Here is a 23069-nt window from a genome sequence, read left to right as displayed (position 1 = left end):
CAGATTCATGCACATCAGAATGTTATTTGCAATTCCCATTAAACGAAAAATCCAATAAATGCAAGACCACTTGGGTTTCGTTCCTAACTCAGTGAGTCAACCTCCAGAAGTGGAACCAACCCAATTGGTCTCGTAGTTCATGAGATATAACATTTACAACATAACCTAACAGCAGGTCTAACAGCTCAGCTTTGCATCACGTTTTTGTAAAATCATAAAAGTATACTTCCACTTATCCAAAAATTACGAATTTATACTTCATAGAAACTAGACTCAACCTAGTTTACTGCAGTACCCACAATCTCAATCAATTTTCACGTTTACACTTCGTTAAAGTCAGTTAAACATCGTATATACGTTCTGTCCAGAATCTGTTCACATCAAAACTCATCATAATAACAATCTATGAACTATCATGCATCCATATAACCCTCTAGACACTATAACTACTATCCATGCATATCAATCACACCATACATACAAGATTAGGGTTTGTGTTTTAATTCAAATCAAGAACAACAATCAATCATGTATCAATATCAATCTAGTTATCAATCATCATCAATTAAATCAAGAATCACATGAATATCATAATACCAAGAAATCAGCCATAAAGGTTTACAATTAACCCAATAAAACTAACAATTAAACATAGAGGATACATAGAATAGTTGTGTATACCTTCCTAGCACCTTAATCTTCAATCAAACTTGAAAGATCTTGATTGTGTGTGTGTGTATATTAATCGATCTCAAGGAAATAAAGGGAGGGGATGGCTGCCGATTTTTGTAGGGGAATAGGTAGGAGGTTAGGGTTTAGGTTTACCATGTATTTATAAAGGAATATGTTACACTTTGGCCCCTCAACTCCTAAGTATTACTTTTTCTAGAACATTCTATCATAACTTGCACATTAAGTTAACATTACAATAATATTATCACATAACACATAATCCTAACACATAATTATCACATAATTAGTGTTTTAGTGTTTTTCGTTTATTCATCAATCGTTTGCGTTTCGGTGCAAATCCCGAAAGACTACTACACATGTAGTAAGTGTTAAGCGTCATTCAAACCCTAGTTTAAATGTAATGAGGTTTGCGTTTAGATTCAATAATCTAAAGTTTGAATTGACGGAGTTGCGTTAACGGAGTTAACCTGAAATTGACGATTGTCACATCATTCTCATGTTAAAGAATTTTCGTCCCGAAAATTTGAGTCAGGTCGTGATGAGTGTCTGAAAAAGTAAGAAAAATTTTCAGTTTGTCATATCATCCCATAGTAGAAAGAAATTTCGTCCCGAAATTTAATTCATACCTCCGGTGATTTCTGACGGTTTGCCGGGTTTCGCGGTTTTCTATGTTTGGTCAGCCCTTCAAAAAGGTGAGGATACTTTTTCATCATTTGATTCTCGCGTTCCCACGTGAACTCCGGTCCACGTCTCGAGTTCCAATGAACTTTAACAATTGGAATTTTGCTGTGCTTGAGCGTTTTGGTTTCCCAATCCAAAACCTCAACTGGTTCTTCAACGAAGCGTAACTGTTCATCAACTTGTAGTTCCTCCAAAGGGACTACTTGAGTTTCATCGGATAGGCATGTGAAAAACATTGTGTACACTACTGAGTTCTGCTGGTAAGTCCAGTCGGTACGCCACTGGACCAACGCGTTCCGTTATCCGATAAGGACCAACATATCGTGGGTTGAGTTTGTTTCGCTTACCAAAGCGAACCACACCTTTCCAGGGTGAGACTTTGAGTAACACTCGATCGTTTACTTGAAATTCGAGAGGTTTTCGGCGCTTGTCGGCGTAACTCTTTTGGCGATCTCGTGCTGCTGCCATGCGATTTCGGATTTGAACAATCTTTTCCGAGGTTTCGAGTACCAGTTCCGGACCAGTGATTTGGCTATCACCCACCTCTGCCCAGCAGAGTGGTGATCGACACTTCCGTCCGTACAGCGCTTCAAACGGCGCTACCTTAATACTTGCGTGGTAGCTGTTATTATACGAAAACTCTACCAAGGGTAAGTGGGGTTCCCAACTTTTTCCGAAATCTAAGACGCATGCATGCAACATATCCTCCAGGGTCTGAATAGTCCGTTCACTTTGCCCATCCGTCTGAGGATGGTATGCGGTACTCATATCGAGACGTGTGCCCAGTGCGCTTTGCAGCGACTTCCAAAAGTGTGAGGTAAAATGAGAATCTCGATCGGAAATGATCGAGACAGGCACTCCGTGTCTCGACACTACTTCCTTCATGTAGACACGAGTCAGTCTTTCCATTTTGTCTGTTTCCTTAATCGCTAGGAAGTGCGCCGATTTAGTCAACCGGTCAACGATCACCCAGATGGTATCGCATCCCGTCGGTGTTTTAGGCAAACCCGTAATAAAGTCCATTGAGATGTGTTCCCATTTCCACATTGGGAGTTCCGGTTGTTGCAGTAGACCAGATGGTTTCTGGTATTCTATCTTGACTCTGGCACAAGTCAAGCATTTGCTCACGTAGGTGGCAATGTCGGCTTTCATGTTCGGCCACCAGTAAAGTTCCTTTAAATCATGATACATTTTATCTGAGCCAGGGTGGATAGAATATCGGGACTTGTGAGCTTCGTCCATCACTAGAGTTCTCAATTCTCCGTATCGTGGAACCCAAATCCGGTTCTCAAAATATCGGACCCCGTCCGATCTGGTTTCAAGTTGCTTGCTCATGCCCCGCATGAGTTCCGATGGAAGATTATCATCTTTCAACGCTTCCAGTTGCGCATCGCGAATCTGATCGGGTAAGCTGGCATGAATCGTAAGTTGCAATGCTCTCACCCGTCTGGGTTTATCTGTTTCTTTTCTGCTGAGGGCGTCGGCCACCACATTGGCCTTGCCAGGGTGGTACTTGATGGCACAATCGTAATCTTTAAGCAGCTCGACCCAACGACGCTGTCGCATGTTCAGCTCCTTCTGATCGTAGATATGTTGGAGACTCTTGTGGTCGGTGTAAATGGTAAACTTGGTACCGTACAAGTAATGCCTCCATATCTTAAGAGCAAACACTACAGCTCCGAGTTCCAAATCGTGGGTCGTGTAGTTCTTCTCGTGAACCCGTAGTTGTCTAGAGGCGTAGGCTATAACCTTCTCGAGTTGCATCAGCACACAACCGAGACCTTGTATAGATGCGTCACAGTGTACCTCAAAGTTTTCCGTTCCCTCGGGGAGAGCTAAAATAGGGGAGCTACAAAGCTTGGTTTTCAACAGTTGAAAATCGGATTCTTGCCCGTCACCCCAGTTGTACTTAGTGCCTTTTGTGAGTCAAAGCAGTGAGGGGTTGAGCAATCTTTGAAAATCCCTCGATGAAACGCCGGTAGTAGCCGGCCAGTCCTAGGAATTGCCGCACCTCAGTCGGAGTCTTAGGTGCTTCCCAGTTCTTGATGGCCTCTACCTTACCGGGATCGACATGGATACCATTCTCGTTGATCACATGTCCTAAAAAGTGAACCTCGCGAAGCCAAAATTCACATTTCGAGAGTTTAGCATACAGTTGTTCCTTCTTCAATAGTTCCAAAATTACCCTTAAGTGATCTTCGTGGTCAGTCTCGTTCTTGGAGTAGACGAGAATATCATCGATGAAAACAATCACGAACTTTTCGAGGTACGCCTTGCATACTCGATTCATGAGATCCATAAATACGGCTGGCGCGTTGGTTAGGCCAAAAGGCATAACCGAAAACTCGTAGTGACCATACCGTGTTCTGAAAGCCGTCTTTGAGATATCTTCTTCGCGCACTCTCAGCTGGTGGTAACCGGATCGTAGATCAATCTTCGAGTAGTAACTCGATCCTTGAAGCTGGTCAAACAAATCATCAATTCGGGGTAAAGGATAACGGTTCTTGACCGTCACCTTGTTCAACTCCCGGTAGTCGATGCACATTCGAAAAGTCCCGTCTTTCTTTCGGACAAACAAGACAGGGGCTCCCCATGGCGATGAGCTAGGTCGGATAAAACCCTTATCCAACAAATCTTGCAACTGAGTGGACAACTCCTGAAGTTCCGCCGGTGCGAGCCGATACGGGGCTCTCGCTATGGGTGCTGCACCGGGTGTCAACTCGATTTGGAATTCGACTTGACGAATAGGAGGGAGTCCGGGCAAATCCTCCGGGAAAACTTCCGGGAAGTCTCGCACAACTGGTATGTCTTCAATTCATTTCTCCTCCGCGGGTTCTCAACAATCTGTGCCAAAATTGCCGGATGACCCTTTCGTAGATACTTCTGTGCCTTCAAAAGGGTAATGACGCTGGTGGTCATGCCGCTTCTCTCGCCTCGGACCGAAATGATCTCGCCGGAAGGGGTAGAAATGTGAACTATCTTGTCGTGACATATAATCTCCGCTCGGTTCTCGGATAACCAGTCCATGCCGACAACGACATCGAAACTACTAAGCGTAAAAGGAATAAGGTCGATATCAACAATATGACCTGACAGTTTTAACTTACATCCCGCAAGTACATGAGTCGTTACTATAGCCTTACCGTCAGCTAATTCAACATGAATCTTAGCATCTAACGGAGTTGGAGTTAAGTCTAAGAGTTGACTAAAGGCTTTCGACACAAAACTCCTATCAGCTCCAGTGTCAAACAAAACAGAAGCAAAACAATCGTTTACAGGGAACTTACCAGACACCACATGCAGACCATTGCGGGCTTGACCCGATCCAATCACAAACGCTCTTCCTTTGCCATTTCCTCCACCATTACTGCCACTTCCATTACCCCCATTATTGTCATTCTGTTTCAGCTTGGGGCAATCCTTCCGGAAATGACCTTCCTGTCCACATTCAAAACATCCCTTAGTCGTCATCGGTGGCTTAGGAGCACCCTTCACCGCAAGGTCAACTCTACATTCCTTCGCTTGGTGACCTATCTTTCCGCATCTTTGACACTTGACACGGTCACACTGACCAACATGATGATAGTTGCACCTATTGCACTTTGGATATCTCCCAGCATATCCGCTCGAACCCTGCCCGCTACCGTTGTTATTGTTGTTGTGACTTTGATTGTTAAAGCTCCGAGTGAATTCGGGCTTACGGTAGTGTTGTTGCGGTGGGAGGTTCGAGGATGAGGATCTGGTGTTGTCAAACTTTCTCTTCCCGCTGTTCGGGTTGCTGTTGTTGTTACTGTTGCTGACGTGGTCATTACTCGGGTTGTCACGGGCTTTAACAGTCGAACCCCTCGGTGGTAACGCACCCTGGGTCACAGCCTGATCCGTCAGTTTATGAGCCAAACGGATCGCTTGTTGGATCGTGGCTGGTCTGGAAGACGTCACCATACCCTGAATCTGTGGTGCTAACCCATCAATGTACATCTCTATTCTCTTGCTCGGCGGATCCACCATCCGCGGACACATCACTGCCAACTCGTGCGAACGAGTAGTGTAGCTTTCAATCTCTGAACCCACCATTTTCAACGACCAAAACTCCGACTCTAACTTCGAAATTTCTTCCCTCGGACAGTACTCCTCTCGCATCATGTTTTTGAACTCCTCCCAGTTCATCGCGTTAGCCAGTTCCAATCCAAGGATCTGGACGTTCGAATTCCACCAAGTGAGGGCGGAATCCTCAAGTGTCCCAGCAGCGAATTTGACCCTACTGGCAGGGGGACAATTACACATCTCAAAGGCCGACTCGGCCTTCTCAGCCCAACGCAGGAAGCCTATAGCTCCCTCAGTGCCCTTAAACGTACTGGGCTTGCAGTCTAAGTAGTTCTTGAAGGTACATGCTCCATTCGGACCTCCTGTTTGATTTTGAACGTGTGCAGCTAAAGCGGCAGCAACATGGTCATTCAGCAGGGTTTGGAGTTCAGCTGCAGTCATGCTGATGTTACCTCGTCCTCGTCCAGCGTGTCTTCCGGCCATTTTCTCTAGTGTAGCGCATGTAACCCACATCACGCTCCAAACAAGAAACGATAGCTGCGAGAACTCGCTCTACAGGTTTGGTTATAGGTGGTAGAGTGTTAGGGTAAGCAGGGTGGTTCGGGTGAGGCAATGGGGGAACTTGTTCACGGTAGACCATACGTCTGATCATGTTGGGGTACCATTCCCAGCTAACGTTGTTGTCATACAAGCCTCCGGATAGGCGGTACCTCTTTGGTGCAGGAGCTTCGAGTTCCGGGACTACACGGGGTGGCGAGGCAGTAGGTAACTGCGGTTCCTTCCCGTGAGCATGCGTCATCGAATCGGATGATGATGAGGGTGGCGTCGACATTCCTACAGGTAAGCCGGGTATATGCGCGCGTATGAGTGAAGGAGATAAGGAAATAAGATTTCAAGACTACACAAACCTATGCAGTGCGTATCATTATAACTAATGGGTCGTCGCGGTTATAGTCTAGTATGCATGCAGTTTCTAGTTCGCTATAACCAATGGCTCTGATACCAATCTGTCACACCCTCAAAATCCACTAACGGAGTTTTACCGTCAGAGGGTGTGAACTGGCAGGATCGGAATCATTAGTTATAACCAAACCAAAGAAAAACGTTTAAATGAAAGTAAGTGCGGAAGCGTAAAACCTTAATTCAAAAGTTGCGTCACGCAGGACGACTTAAAACCAAATGTAACTGTTAAAATTAAGTTTGCAGAATAAAAGTGTTTTCATTAATGCATGCTCCTAAACCGCGCGCCCGCCTCGGCTACCTGAGAATAACATACTAAAAGTGTCAACACAAGGTTGGTGAGTTCACAAGTAAAATAAGATAAATCGTTTAGCGTTTTGCGTAACCTCGTTACAACGTTTAAATGTTGCGTAACCCCGTTACGACGTTTGAGTGTGTTACCACGTTACAGCGTTTGAGTGTGTAACCACGTTACAGCGTTTAAGTGTGTAACCACGTTACAACGTTTAAGTGTGTAACTACGTTACAGCGTTTAAGTGTGTAACCACGTTACAGCGTTTAAGTGTGTAACCACGTTACAGCGTTTGAGTGTGTAACCACGTTACATCGTTTGAGTGTGTAACCACGTTACAGCGTTTAAGTGTGTAACCACGTTACAGCGTTTAAGTGTTTTGCATTACCAGATAGTGTTATGTCAAATTATATATCGATAGGTAGCTAATCTATACAACAAGTATCGCTAAGTGGTTCGCGACCGAAGCTGACTGTTTATCAAGTGCCCGTCACCAGGTCCTCCAGACCATGGTAAGTGTTAGCCAAAATTTACACCCACTCAACCTCCAGTTGAGCTTAGCGTCGGGTGGGGTTTGTCAAACCCAGTAGTACTACCCAAAAGTGACTCGCTATTCCAAATATTAACCGGTCCGATGTGTGGGACTTCAAATGTTATGTATGCCGCTTAGCCTTTACAAGTGATATATAATTTATAACAAAATCTTTCATATGCGTTTATCTCAGAAAATATGTTTATCGGAGTATGTTATCTCCCCCAAGTGAAAAACGTTTGAAAACAGTTTAAGAGTGGGGTAAGTGAACTCACTGTTTGCGAAGAATATCCGATCTAGATCACCGAGTGATGCGCGTCGTAGAAAACTCTCTAGCGTTCTAAAATAACAAAGAGATTTTCTAAGTATCGGAATGTTTAACGAGTCTCTAGACTCGGCACATAATACCTATGCACGTAACATGTTTCGTGTTTCGTTTGTGAATCGTGTGTGACTTAAACAAGTAAAATTGTGATACGATACATGAGTGAGCAATTACTTTCGTGTCACGTATTAATAACATACTTATTAGCAATTATTCCCGTAGGGGCATTTTGGTCAACAAACAAAGACTAACTAACCATTATTCCCCATAAGGGCAATTTGGTCAATTCATGGCAATCAACTAGCAACTATTCCCCGCAAGGGTATTTTGGTCAAAATACAACAATTATATAAAAACTATCATATTTCATGCATTCCTATACCACTCAGCAGCTAGTTTCGTTATGACAGAATTTCTACTTGAAAGATTGCACTAGTTTACCGATTATAACGTCTCAATTAATTTACCAAAAATTACCACAGGAGCATACATATCTTAGGTTTCCAGAACATCTTTTATCTTATTTTTATTCCATATAGATTGTTCATAATGATCAAAACATTACAGCTAACTTATATCAGTCAGATTCATGCACATCAGAATGTTATTTGCAATTCCCATTAAACGAAAAATCCAATAAATGCAAGACCACTTGGGTTTCGTTCCTAACTCAGTGAGTCAACCTCCAGAAGTGGAACCAACCCAATTGGTCTCGTAGTTCATGAGATATAACATTTACAACATAACCTAACAGCAGGTCTAACAGCTCAGCTTTGCATCACGTTTTTGTAAAATCATAAAAGTATACTTCCACTTATCCAAAAATTACGAATTTATACTTCATAGAAACTAGACTCAACCTAGTTTACTGCAGTACCCACAATCTCAATCAATTTTCACGTTTACACTTCGTTAAAGTCAGTTAAACATCGTATATACGTTCTGTCCAGAATCTGTTCACATCAAAACTCATCATAATAACAATCTATGAACTATCATGCATCCATATAACCCTCTAGACACTATAACTACTATCCATGCATATCAATCACACCATACATACAAGATTAGGGTTTGTGTTTTAATTCAAATCAAGAACAACAATCAATCATGTATCAATATCAATCTAGTTATCAATCATCATCAATTAAATCAAGAATCACATGAATATCATAATACCAAGAAATCAGCCATAAAGGTTTACAATTAACCCAATAAAACTAACAATTAAACATAGAGGATACATAGAATAGTTGTGTATACCTTCCTAGCACCTTAATCTTCAATCAAACTTGAAAGATCTTGATTGTGTGTGTGTGTATATTAATCGATCTCAAGGAAATAAAGGGAGGGGATGGCTGCCGATTTTTGTAGGGGAATAGGTAGGAGGTTAGGGTTTAGGTTTACCATGTATTTATAAAGGAATATGTTACACTTTGGCCCCTCAACTCCTAAGTATTACTTTTTCTAGAACATTCTATCATAACTTGCACATTAAGTTAACATTACAATAATATTATCACATAACACATAATCCTAACACATAATTATCACATAATTAGTGTTTTAGTGTTTTTCGTTTATTCATCAATCGTTTGCGTTTCGGTGCAAATCCCGAAAGACTACTACACATGTAGTAAGTGTTAAGCGTCATTCAAACCCTAGTTTAAATGTAATGAGGTTTGCGTTTAGATTCAATAATCTAAAGTTTGAATTGACGGAGTTGCGTTAACGGAGTTAACCTGAAATTGACGATTGTCACAATAAAGCCAAAACATTCGCGCATGGCGCATATAACATATGCCCACGCTGGTTTTTACATCGCGCGCTCGCGCAGGGCGCACATATCGTGCCCGCGCTGACTCTAACATAGCGCGCTCGCGCAGGGCGAACATAACAATTGCCCGCGCTGATTCTAATATAGCGCGCTCGCGCAGGGCGAACATAACAATTGCCCGCGCTGATTCTAATATAGCGCGCTTAATATTCACAATCACCTAATTATTAGGTTGATTACTTAGTTTATAGGATTGGGAAATTACCGGGTGTCACAGTATCGTTTGAAACAAGATGTATTTATCTCTTAGAAATTAATACCACTCATCTACAAATTTATGTCGTATAGTTCTACCAACTTATTTCGTTTTGTTCCGTTATCTTCAAACTAACGACGTTACTAACACCCGCCTAACTAAATTATGTTTTGTACCTACTAATAATACCCAACTTTAATGTTTTGCCTACACATGCATAAATGCAGGGAGCTGCCATCTGCCATCTAACGTTAATGTTTGCATACATGCATAGATATAGTGCATGCCTTCAAAGCTGCAACATTTCACATGCAACATTAAAAGATCCTGACAAACACCTTCAATAGTGTATTTCATAGTTGACCCGTGAGTTACAGTCAAGACCCGTGATCAGTGTTGTAAAACTCGGCCTAGGCGGCCGAGTACTCGGTGCCTAGGCGCTCCTCGGCACTTCACTGCACCGTTTTTCTTCTCCAAGGTCAAAAAACTAGGAATCGGACCTAGGCGGTCCAACTCGGCCTAGGCGGTCCAACTCGGTCTTAACAAAATTTTGACTTTTATTAAAAAACTCAATTCCTCCTAGAGCCCAACACTACTTTTTTTTCTTTTTCACGCTAAAACGCAACCTAATTTATGTTTTAAACTCGCAACCACCATTATTATCATACGATTTGAAGTTCTAAACTCGCAACCATCATTGTTATCATCCCATTCGAAGTTCTAAACTCGCAAACCTCTTAGACATGTTTTTGAACTAATATGTATGTGCTATTGATTATTTTTGTATTTTTCGAGTGTATTTTGTAGAATATTTAGTAAACTTTTGATATTTGACATATATATAATCTCCGAAAAATGAATTTCTTTATAAAATACCATGTCCGAGTACTCCCCGAGTACACCCCGCCTAGACCGAGTACTTGCAACTCCCTAGTCGCGCCTAGTGACTTTTGCAACCTTGCCCGTGAGTGAGCAGACCATCAGATGCATTCAAAGCTGCAAGTAGGGTTTTCTGAAGGAAGAAGAAGAACCAGGAAAAAAACATTTTAATCCGCTCCTGCCAACGGCGGATTAGGGTTTAAAAAAGAAATTCTTCCTAATCCTCTGCTGCCAATGGCGGATTAGGGTTTAAAAAAAATTCAAATTTGTTCCTAATCCTCTGTTGGCAATAAAGGATTATGGTTTTTATTTAAAACCCTAATTTGTGCATGGTATTTTCAAAGTGGTGTATAAAGAGTGAGAGTAGATTGTGAGAGTTATGACACTGTAAGTCCCGAATCTGGATTACTACAATATGATATCAACTAAACGAGTATTGGTGTGGAATACCAACACTCGGTGATTCAAGAACACGAATAAGAACAGTAAAGGTAACACGGGATTGCTTCAAAACACACGTATATTATTGAATACGTCAGGTGATTAAGCACTTACAATACTTGAGAATAATAAGAATGAACAACTATAACCCTATACATCACATCTCTATATATAGGGATAACAACCAAAGGCCGGCCCACACACCAAAAAGCCCACTGAGAACACAAAGGTGTTCTCAGTTTACATGTGCACCCAAAACCCAAGCCCAAATAACTAGTACTAATTACAATCAAGCTCAACCCACAAAACTAGGCCCAACAATCTCCCCCTTGGTTTGTAGCTTTATCTTTACTCTTCCTCCATCTAATCAAGATCCGCATCCTTCAACCCTCCAGCCCAAAATTTGTTATTGATGATAGATGCCACCATGCTTGTGTATTCTTTGGCGGTTGTTTCAAAAAGACCATCAGCACTGATCTGATGCGTACTGAGTGTCTTGATATCCTTCTCATGAAATTTCAACAGATCCTTAGGGTCAACAAAGCAATATTGACCTTTCCTCTTTTGTAGCTTGACACCAGCAGTGGCAGTAAAGGGATCAAAGAACCAGAATCTCATGTTGTCCAATGTACCATCGGGAATGGCACCAGGTTCGGGAATGTAAGTAGCTTTCTTTGTGGGAGGCCACATCACATTCACCATAGTTTTCCCAGTTCGTGGATCCAGGACTCCTTTGGCTTTCTTCAGAAAAGATTCAGCAGTCGGCATATTTGGAAAGCCTCTATCAACTTGACGCTTGAGAAAGTTCTAGAAATCTGTGCCCCGTTTGTCATGTGATGGATTTGAAATGGAGCATTTATTAAGTCACTCAAATCAACTTTAGTCCAAGAACCAAAGTCCTTCATCTTTTTGTAGTACTCCATTGTCCCTGACTTTCTCTTGACCCACCACATGCTCTTATCTACATCAAAACCCCATGATAGAACTCCAGATCGATCACCGTATTTGTCAGAGAACCCCTTCTGAAGTGTAACAACATATCTCTCTGGTTGATCTGAAGATACAACATTTTGATCTGAGTTCTTCATTACCAGCAGCTTCTTCTTTCCCTTCTCAAGCAACTTCTTTTTAATTCTGTCAGACTTCTCTTTTGTAACAGATGGTGCATCCAAGTAACGATTCAGAGAATCTGATTCTTCTTGTCGACTGACACCAATGTTATCGTCTGGATGAGCATTAGAATCTTTGTCTTGATCAGTATTTGGAGCTCGATGTACCATATCTTCATTACTTTTGAATTCATCTCCAAACTTCTGAAATAGCTTTTGCTGGAGATCAAGAAACATAGCTGTTAGGCCGCCCATTCCAGACTGCAATTCATTACTCTTGGAGTCTTTGTCTGAATTGCTGGCCTCAAGCTCCTGAATACGAACATCCTTAATTACCGAATCCTACTCAAGTTCAAAAACTCGTCGTTGTAGAGCCTGAATGTCCACAGGAGCATTCTCAAGAACCACTCATTTTCCCTTGTTCTGAAGAAAGGCCTCCTGCATGGCAAGAATTTGAGCAACCTTATCTGAAACACCTGAACTTGACTGACCATGAACAAATTGACTAGATGACCCAGAGGGGATATTTGCAGTGTCAGCGTGCGGAATTTCTGCTTCAAAATCAATGTCATCACCGAAATCACTGGACAACAGTTCCATAAATGTTGGCTCAGTAGTAGATGTAACTAGTTCAGTTTGTGATTCTGGGACGTTTGATTATGGTTGATCGGTGACTTGTTGAGGACTAGAGGTTGATTCTGGTGCTGGTGTGATTGTTGGTGTTGGTGTAGCTTTGGTTGTTTCAACTTCACTGGCCAACTCGCTTGATTTCAAATCATCTCTCTTTCGTTTACGATGAATGAGATCAGCAGTTGGCTCTTCTTCACAGTCTTCCTCAGCATCTTCAGTAACTGTCGAAGGAGGCTTCCGAGCAGTTGACTGAAATAGAACTTTAGCAGCTTCGAGGGCTTTTAATCATTCATCATTTGTAAGAGTACTTGGGTGACGAGGCTCTTCTTCCTCATCTTCATCATCGGAGATTTCAAACGTAGCCGCACGTGGTTGAGCGGGTACCACGTGTTCATCAGCAACCTGAGCTATGACAGGCTCATCTTCGGTCTCAGCAAAATGACCGAATTTTTCCAGGGGTCTCAATTCCCTGTAAACTATTTTGGCCCCTTTTCTTGACTGCTTCATTAACCCAAAGGAGTTAGGTCCCATTGTCTTCATATCCAAGGTCTCAACAGTTTTAACCAAATCAGTGTAATGAGAGTCAAAGATCATCTGCAAAAACCTTGGGTACATCAAAAGCATCTCCTTCTTCTTTTCCCTGAGATTGCTCATCATTTCATTGAAGACGAATTTGGAATAGTTGTAATTCCATCCAATGATCAGAGCAGCAACAGCAAACATTTGAGTGTGACTGATCTTGTCTGAACCCCACTTTCTTCCCGAGATACATGTGAAGAACGTGTGCAATAGATATCTCCAGTAGGTGTGAAACAGCTTCTTGATTGCCGGTGGATAAGTGTTTTCATACCCCATCCTAGTAATTACTTCCGTAACCTCGGTTGTAGAATACTCTGTTGGGTAGTCGGGTTGATCCCCAAACAGAAGTACCTATCTGATAATTGCTTCAGTAACGGCAACAGGCTTCATCTGTATCTTGGAGTCGATTGAAGTAACTCCGTCTGCTCCTTGAGAGTTGATCTTTGCATTCTTCCAGAAATTAGTAATACGCGTTAAGCATTCAGTCACCCCGGTCACTTTAAGCCTTCATGTTAATGGCTATCCATTGTAACCACAAGTGGTTAACCGGACCAAACATGCATAAAAACACATGTCCTTCCGACTCAGAGTTACTGACATAATTTTAAGCAAAAGAACACGAAACACAAACAACATATCATAATCGCCCCGGGTGCTTTCAGTCATTAGGTCAATGGCTATCCTGTGAAACTACAAATAGAACACCGGACCAACCATATACAAGTATATGTCCTTCAAACTTGAGCAACCGACATGATTTTAAGCAAAAATGAATGTTAAAGTAAATTTTTTTTAAATAAAAGCAACGCACACACACTATTTTTGTCTTTTTGATTTTTCTCCCCCAAAATTTGTGCAACAAATAAACAAAAAAAGTACAAATTTACTCCCAAAAAGACTCAATCCTCGAAACGTAGCATTTTAAGAAAATTCACAAGCACGTTAAATTTTGCTGTTCCGACCGGTTTTGTAAATAGGTCTGCCACATTATTATCTGTGTGGACCTGTTCAAGATGAATCAGTTTTCGATCGAAACAGTCACGAATAAAATGAATTTTATTATCGATGTGCTTGGTTTTAGAGTGTTGGACTGGTTTCTTCACAATAGCGATGGCAGCATCATTATCACAAAAAATAGAAGTGTCAATAAATTCCAAACCGTAATCCAACAACTGATTTTGCATCCTGATAACCTGAGAGCAGCAAGCGGACGCAGCAACATACTCTGCTTCGGCTGTCGAGGTAGACACTGTTTGTTGTTTCTTACACTGCCATGAAATGAGCCTATCTCCGAGAAACTGGCAGCCAGCTGACGTGGATTTCCTGTCAATGTCATCTCCACCATAATTGCTATCAGCAAAAGCATAAAGATCAAATTCTGATTGTTTGGGATACCAAAGACCTAACTTCGGTTGTCCCTTCAGATATCTAAAAATACGTTTAACAGCAATTAAATGAGAGAGTTTAGGATTAGCCTGGAAGCGAGCACATTGGCAGACAGCGAACATTATGTCGGGATGGCTGGCTGTGAGGTACATCAGAGACCCGATCATCTATCGATAGTATGTCTGATCTACGGGACTCCCTTCAGGATCAGATGACAAAAGCGGTCTTTCAGCCATTGGAGTATTTGCACTCTTGGAATCTTGAAACTCAAACTTAGCCAGCATATATTCAACGTACTTTCCTTGATGTAGCAGAATTCCTGTTGAACTTTTCCGAACCTGTAACCCTAGAAATGTTGTCATTTAACCCAACGAGCTCATCTCAAATCTTTTCTTCATAACACCTTCAAATTCTTTGCACAAGTCAGCACTGGTGGAACCGAAGATAATGTCATCAACATAAATATGAACCAGGATTAAATCCTTTCCGACAGTTTTCCGGAACAAGGTTTGATCAATCGTTCCCCGCTCCTAGCCGTGGTCAAGTAGGTGCGCGGTTAGTGTAGCATACCATGCCGGTGGAGCCTGATGCAGCCCGTACAGAGCCTTGTCTAATTTGTAAATATGATTTGGCTTCTTAAAGTCAACGAAACCCGGTGGCTGATCGACATAAATTTCTTCCTTGACCTCACCATACAAAAACGTTGTTTTAACATCCATCTGATAAACTGTGAAACCCATGTAAGATGCATATGCCAGAAAAATTCTAATTGCCTCAAGTCTAGCTACTGGAGCATAGACTTCTGTGTAGTCTAATCCTTCAACCTGACGAAACCCGCGAACTACCAGTCGTGCCTTATTACGAACAATAACCCCGGTGTCATCTTACTTGTTCCTGAAAACCCATCTTGTATCAAGAGCTTTCTTTCCTTCCGGCAGTTTAACCAATCTCCATACCTTCAACTTATCAAACTAATTCAATTCTTCATGCATAGCATCAACCCAACTAGGTTCTTGAAGGGCCATCTCAACATTCTTTGGTTCGATTTGAGATATGAAACAGGAGAACATGCAACTATTTATGTGTCCGGCCTGACTTCTGGTGGACACACCCGCTTCAATGGGTCCTATAACGTTCTCAATCGGGTGATTCTTTTGAATTCTTAAAGGAATTGAATGATCAAAAACATCATTGTTAGGTTGAAGATTCGTTACATTCTCCCCGGAGTCAGTAAGTGGGTTTTTCCATCCCGACGTTGCTGTACTGTGAGAGTACGAGGTGCCGGCTACGTATTCATCTGGAATGGTATCCGGAAACAGAGTGCTTCTGAATATCTGACGAACGGAACTCTCCCCCTCAACATTTGCAGTATCTTCAAACATAATTTGTGAACAATCAGTCTCCGAAGATTGATTAGGCTATTTTTCAGTTGAAATTGAAATGCTGGGAGAGTCAACACTGGTCAGCTCGGTAGCTTTATCATCTAGCAACGGGGAAGTATGAGACAATGATTGAGAACTGTCTTGTGTTACTCCCACGGTGGGATCACCTGGAGAGTCTGTGCTGATGACTGGGAATACATTGAAAGGCATGAAGAATTCATTGTAGTCGAATAACCAATCAGGACCAACACGGGCATCAGTCTCATTTTCCTCTAACCAACGGACTTCATAAGATTCTATAATCTATTTAATTGACTTGTTATAAACCCTGTAATCTGTATTTCCCGCATATCCAACGAAGTAACACTCATCTGCTGCAGCCCCAAACTTTGGAGTGGTTTCTAGATTTAGCAACGTGCATGGACACCCGAAAGCTCTGAAATGTGCGATAGTGGGTTGATGACCATAAACGATCTCATATGGAGTCTTCATCTTGGACTTATTGATTATCACCCGGTTCTGAACATAACAGGCCGTATTAATGACTTCGGCCGAGAAAAACAATGGCAGTTTGGAGTCACATAACTTCATTCTTGTTGCCTTGATCAGGGTTCGGTTTCTTTTTTCAGCGACACCATTTTGTTGCGGTGTTCTTGGAGCGCTGTACTGACGAAGCACCCCCTTTTCTGAGCAAAAATGATTTAGAACTGCATTCTTGAATTCTGTTCCATTGTCACACTTGATTCCTTTCAGCTTTAGGTTCAGTTGATTCTCCGTTAATACTACAAAATTCTTGATCAGATCTACAGTTTCTCTCTTATTTGACAAGAAAAACACCCATGTAAAACATGAGTAATCATCAGTAATAACTAGACAATAAGAGCTACGAGACAAGCTTAACACATGAACCGGCCCAAAAAGGTCCATATGATGTAACTGAAAGACTGACGAGATGGAATTAATTAACTTAGGCTTATGAGATTTTCGATTATGTTTTCCCAAAGCACACGCCACACATTTTTCAACAGTCACAAAATCTTTGATTGGTAAACCACGCACTAAATTGTTTTTAGCAAGACGATTTAGATTTTTAATATTTGCATGACCAAGCCGACGATACCAAAGCATCGCATTATGTTCTGAGACTTTTGAAAACAAACAGGTTATTTCGTTAGGAACATTTTTGTTCATGTCGATCACATAAGCATTATCTTTTCGTTGTGATCGAACAAGAATCCACTCTTCTGGTATGATTATACCAGGTTTCAGAATTAAGCACTCCTTTTTTAGTAAAATGAGTTGAAAAATCTTTGTCACAAATTTGTGACACGCTTAAAAGACTATGCTTCAATTCTGGAACGAAATTAACATTTTCAAACTTCAACACACCGTTACTTACAGTACCCTTTTGAGTGATCTTTCCCTTTTCTCCTCCCGCAAAGGACACATACCCACCATTAAATGTTTGAATGCCGTGCAGCTGGGTGATGTCTCATGTCATGTGCCTGGAACAGCCACTATCAACATACCAAGGTCTGATGATATTCCTCCATAGCTGTCCCTGCACAAAACACGGGTTTAGTTAGATTTTGGTACCCAGTCCATACCTACACTTGGTGACCCTGATTCGTCTACAATTGTCACGGATTGCCATGACATATCCTTTTGATCATTAAAAATAGAATGATTAGATGCTTTCGCCGAAGACTTAGGCAACCATTTATGTCTGGAAGATTTGGAATTATAAGTACGAATGGTTGTCATGATCTCCGGTGCCTTAGACGTAGAATTATTGGATGAAACCGTTTTCTTCTCCTGTTTAGGTCTAGTGTTAGTGTTTATATGTGATTTTTAATTTGAAACACCTTTACTAACCCTTCTTTTGATCATGTTGGGTTTGGTCTGATGAGGACTAACCTGTCAGATTTGTTTCGATTTCCAATTATGGTCAAAGGAACTAGCCGAATAATGTCTAACCCCTTGCCTATAAGCATTATGAGGCACATATGGCATATTCCTTTGATAAAATCCGTAGTATGGGATGTACGGACGATGTGGACAATTTCTGGCAATATGACCAGGAGTGCCATAGTTAAAACATGTCTGACGTTTTATGAAAAATTCACTCTGGGCAGCTTCTTGTCTGGACTGGTTGTATGGACCAGTCTGTTTAGATTTGCGAGAATTCACATTTTGCCTTTTGAACTTATCACCTTGTTTGTCATTAGAGCATCCCTCCTTGACAAACTTAGGTGCAACATATTTTTCGGAATTTTTTAAATTTTTGAAATTTTGTTTTTATCAGAAATCACATTATTAGAATTTGAAGTTTCAACCGAATCAATCACACAAGTATCCTTACTCTTTAAAACAGAGCCCACACAAACAGTCAGAATAACAGAATTCAAAACAGGAAGTTCTAAAGAAACATTAGAAATAAAATTATTATCAAAATCAAAGCTAGGGTCGTCATCCTCATCAGTCCACTCCTTCACAATTACTTTTTCTGCACATGAAGTAGACACATTAGAATCGTTCATACTTGAGGTAGATGGAGCAGTATTCGCAGATCCGGTCCCATCACCCTTATCTTGTTTACCATATTTCATGTCCTTTATCTTTTCTTCATGTTCTGTAGTAACAGGAGTAGGGACATAATTGTGGTTGTATGGTGGGGGGACTTGACTGAATCCTATTCCCTCACCTTCATTTTCTTTCCACCACAGTTGATTTTCAATCATAGAGTTGATAACTTTACTGGAGCCATCGAATTTCTTAAAATCAAGTTCAGCCTTTTCAAACTTGCTAGTCAAATTTAAAATTTTAGATTTGGCGATTTCTAGTTTACCAGTCAACTCAGCGATTTCTTATTTAGCATCAAGATAGTGACAGCTCTTAATACTAAAATCAGACTTAAGTTTCTTAATGTCTTTGTTGAGAGACTCAATTTTCTCTAGAAACCCTTTTTCATTTTTCTTAAGTTTAAAGCTCTCTGATTTTATTCTTTCCATATCTCTAATTAGACTGTCATTATGAAGTTGATACATCTCAATTTTCGCACCATAATTTAAAGAACATGGTTGAAAACGTACCTCAGATGAGTCCTGAGAAGTGAACGCCATGTATGCAAACTGGAGCCCCTTGACCTTCTCCTCAGCAGTGTTCTCCTCTTCAGATTCCTCAACTGTTGCGAAATTTGCGGTTTGATTCCCAATGTTCAGCGCAACCATCTAACCTTCCCATGAGAATGTTTGAGCAACCATACCTCTTTCACCATTTCCAGAACTACCTCCAGTTTCACCCCGAGCATTTCCAACTGGAACCAAGGCCCTTTCAGTATTTCCTTCCTTAGCTGGATTAGTACATTCACGAGCAAAATGACCCGGTTCATGACAGTTGTAACATCTGAGTGTCTCTTTGTTAAAACCCACCTTTTGGTTATTAGGCATGTTCCAGTTATTCTACCCGTCCTCTTGGTAAACTTCTTTGCACGGAAAACTGCCATGGCAATTTGCCACGAGATGTCCATTTCTTCAACATCATCGGGATGAATCTGATCAAGTTCAGCGGTAACCAATGGTTGAACCAAGTCTCCGGCCAGAAATGCATGATAACAATTCATGAATCCCGCCATTAGAGCAATATTTCTTGAGTTTCTTTAGGTATTGTGGGAATCTGGTTGGATTTTACACTAGGAGTGGTTTTTTCCAGAATCACTGGCATACTGACCAGATTTGGTAAAAATACTGGAGCTGGATTAGGTGAATTTGACGACGATGATTGACCAAGGGTGGACGAGAACATCTGAAAGTTTCCTTGTGGTGGTTGTTGAGTATATTTGAATAGTGAGAAGCTATCTTGAGACATGAGGGCACTATTAAAGGCAACGTTATAACCGGTAGCACTATAAGAACTTGCATGATTTATTGCCCTTTGTTTATCATCCATATCGCATGCTTTAATGGTAGCAATCATTTCAGTCATGCTCATTCTATTGAGATCTTTGGTCTTTTTGATAACTGCAACATTCATATCCCAATTTTCGGCAGAGAGTTCACTAGCTTGTTGTTAATTTCTGGGTTTGCAGAAAAATCCCAGCAGTTCTCATTTCAGTTACGAGGGATATAAACCTCTGAAGTTGAGATTCCAATGTCTCTCCCAGAACATGATTAAACATATTAAACTTTTGTCGCAACAAATCCTGGCGACTTCTCTTCATATCCTCATTACCTTCATAAACTTCTATCACTGCGGCCCACAAGTCCTTTGCTGGTTGGAGCTCTCTAAACTGGAAAGCAATCTCGGGTGAAAGTGCCATAGTTAGAGTTGATAAAGCTTTTTCATCTTCTTCAACTTTTGCAAAGTCATCATCATCGTATTGAGTAACCGGTTTCACAAGGACCTCAGTTGAACCAGCCCTTTGATAAGTAATTCTTTGAGGTCCCCTCCCGATACTTCTCCAAATCTTTGAATCTTTCATTTTAGCATAATGTTCGAAACGGAATTTCCACTCACTGAACCCCTCGTGGGATAACAGACGGGGTATGCGAGTAGCAGTGCCCATGATGGAATCAAGTTCTTTGTGAAGTGACGAGTTTGATGAATTGCTGCCATTGGTTAATTGTGCCATTTCAAATTTATTACTGTTTGATTCTGGGTCCAATAAAAATTTAGTCCAATAGCTAAGTCCAAGAAGGCAAGCCCAAATTAACAGTCTGGGCTGAATACACTGAGTATGTTGACCGAGAACCTAGAGTCAACCGAGAACTAAACCAAAAACCACTCTTGTCGGCCAAAAAAACTGACCGAGAACTATGTAGGCCGAGAACGCAGTGTTGCCGAGAACAATAAATGACCGAGAACTATGAAGCACACCCGAAAACTAGTCTTGTCCGAGAACTCAGTTTATACCATCATTCAATCTAGCTGTAACAAACTTCCGAAAATATGGGTTTTGATTTTCTTTCCAAACTAAAACCAATCCTTACCAAAACCTTTCCCTCTCTTCTTCTCCGATGAACAGTTCACCGGAAGAAAAACGTCTTGTAACCTTGCAAGTGATATTCTTGAATCGTTGATATCACAATAACGAGCATGAGTTCGTCAAAGGCTCTGATACCAATTGTAAGTCCCGAATCTGGGTCACTACAATATGATATCAACTAAACGAGTATTGGTGCGGAATACCAACACTCGGTGATTCAATAACACGAATAAGAACAGTAAAGGTAACAAGGGATTGCTTCAAAACACACGTATATTATTGAATACGTCAGGTGCTTAAGCACTTACAATACTTGAGAATAATAAGAATGAACAACTATAACCCTATACATCACATCTCTATATATAGGGATAACAACCAAAGGCCGGCCCACACACCAAAAAGCCCACCGAGAACACAAAGGTGTTCTCGGTTTACATGTGCACCCAAAACCCAAGCCCAAATAACTAGTACTAATTACAATCAAGCTCAAACCACAAAACTAGGATCAACAGACACCTTTCCCCTCGAATTATTTATTTATTTCTATAAGCAACTCAATTAGAGATAGATTATGAATTCAAATATTTCTTTCATATTTATAGCCTCATTTAATTGAGGCCAATGCATAGGAAACCACCTTTAATTATAAATACCCTCATTCAATTAAAAATACCATAATCCATCCACTTTCTAATTCAACTTCTTCTTACAACTTGCTCATTCAAGCATCAAATGGCTTCTTCTTTGCAATTCAACACCTTTTTCGTGCAGTTATATTATGGTGGTGAAGTGTCATACACACAAGGGGTTGTTATGGGTGCTCCTGGAACTCGTAGCACTACTTTCTTAGTTTCTCAACCAATCAATTATTCCGAGTTGGTTGACAACATATCTAGATGTGTTCAAATTGATCGTCAATGTTGTTGTCTAGAGTTAACACTCTACTACGAATTCAATGGAGGTTCTTATACCGTAATTCACCAAGAAAGTGATATGTATTTAATATACCAACTAGCTTCCCTTGTTCGTGGTTACACCTGTATAATTCATGTGGCGTGGACGATGGTAGTTCCATCTTGCAACAAAATGAGCATGGTAGTTCGTCAATCATTGAAGAATACGATGAAGGTTATTATACTTCATTTTTACATCCCTTTTAATTATTTGTATACTCAAAAAAATGTTGTAAATAGTCATTTATATATTATTTTTTTATTGTTAGATTTTCTTGCTGAAGAAGTTGAAGACACATCAGAGAGTGAACCATCTGTTTCTAAATATGAATCGGAGGATGACGAACCACTCCCTCCTTTGTCTCAACAACAAACTCAGGGACTTACCCATTTTCCCGATCTTAATGTTGTTGGCAGAGGAATGGATGAAGACTACATTCCCATGGATAATTTTGCGGAATATGAAATGGATTTTTGGGACGAAAAAGATGCAGAATTACGTTTGAATATGTATTTCACTTCAAAAACCCAAGTTGATTATGCCGTTTGAATGTGGAATGTCAACCACAACAGAGAGATATGTATGGCTGAAACCCGGCCCAAAGTTTTCACAGCGAAATGTAAAAGTATCAAACAAGTAAATAACCAGCACGATCAACCATGTCTTTGGACATGCACGGCAAGAAAATTAAAAGATTCCAATTACTTCAAAATGACAACATGGACACCGGCTCACTCGTGTTTCACCACTGTGTCTCGCAACAACAACCGAGTCCTAAGATCAAATGTTGTAGCATCCCACATCCAATAACAAATTCTTGCAAATTTATCGTATACTGTGAAACAAATTCAGTCTCTGATCAAAGAGAAACTGAATGTTGATATCATTTACGGCAAGGCTTGGGCTGCCAGGAAAAAAGCCATCGAGAACATATACGGTAGATGGGATGAAAACTTCCATGAATTACCAAGCTACATAATGGCACTACAACAAGCAAACCCCGGTACCGTTGTCCAGTGGTTACATCATCCCCAAAGTTCAAGTGACTGCTCAGTGTTCAAATATGTGTTTTGGGCATTCTGTCCAAGTATTGAAACCTTTCGTTTTTACATTCCTGTGATCTCTATTGATGCCACCCATCTAAGGGGGACTTACAAGGGAA

The sequence above is a fragment of the Bidens hawaiensis genome, unplaced genomic scaffold (genome assembly GCF_021521415.1).
Source record: "Bidens hawaiensis isolate Kalapana, Puna unplaced genomic scaffold, B.hawaiensis_p1.1 tig00012273_1, whole genome shotgun sequence".
In the NCBI taxonomy this organism is placed as follows: Eukaryota; Viridiplantae; Streptophyta; class Magnoliopsida; order Asterales; family Asteraceae; genus Bidens; species Bidens hawaiensis.
Note: the sequence above shows the minus strand (reverse complement) of the source record.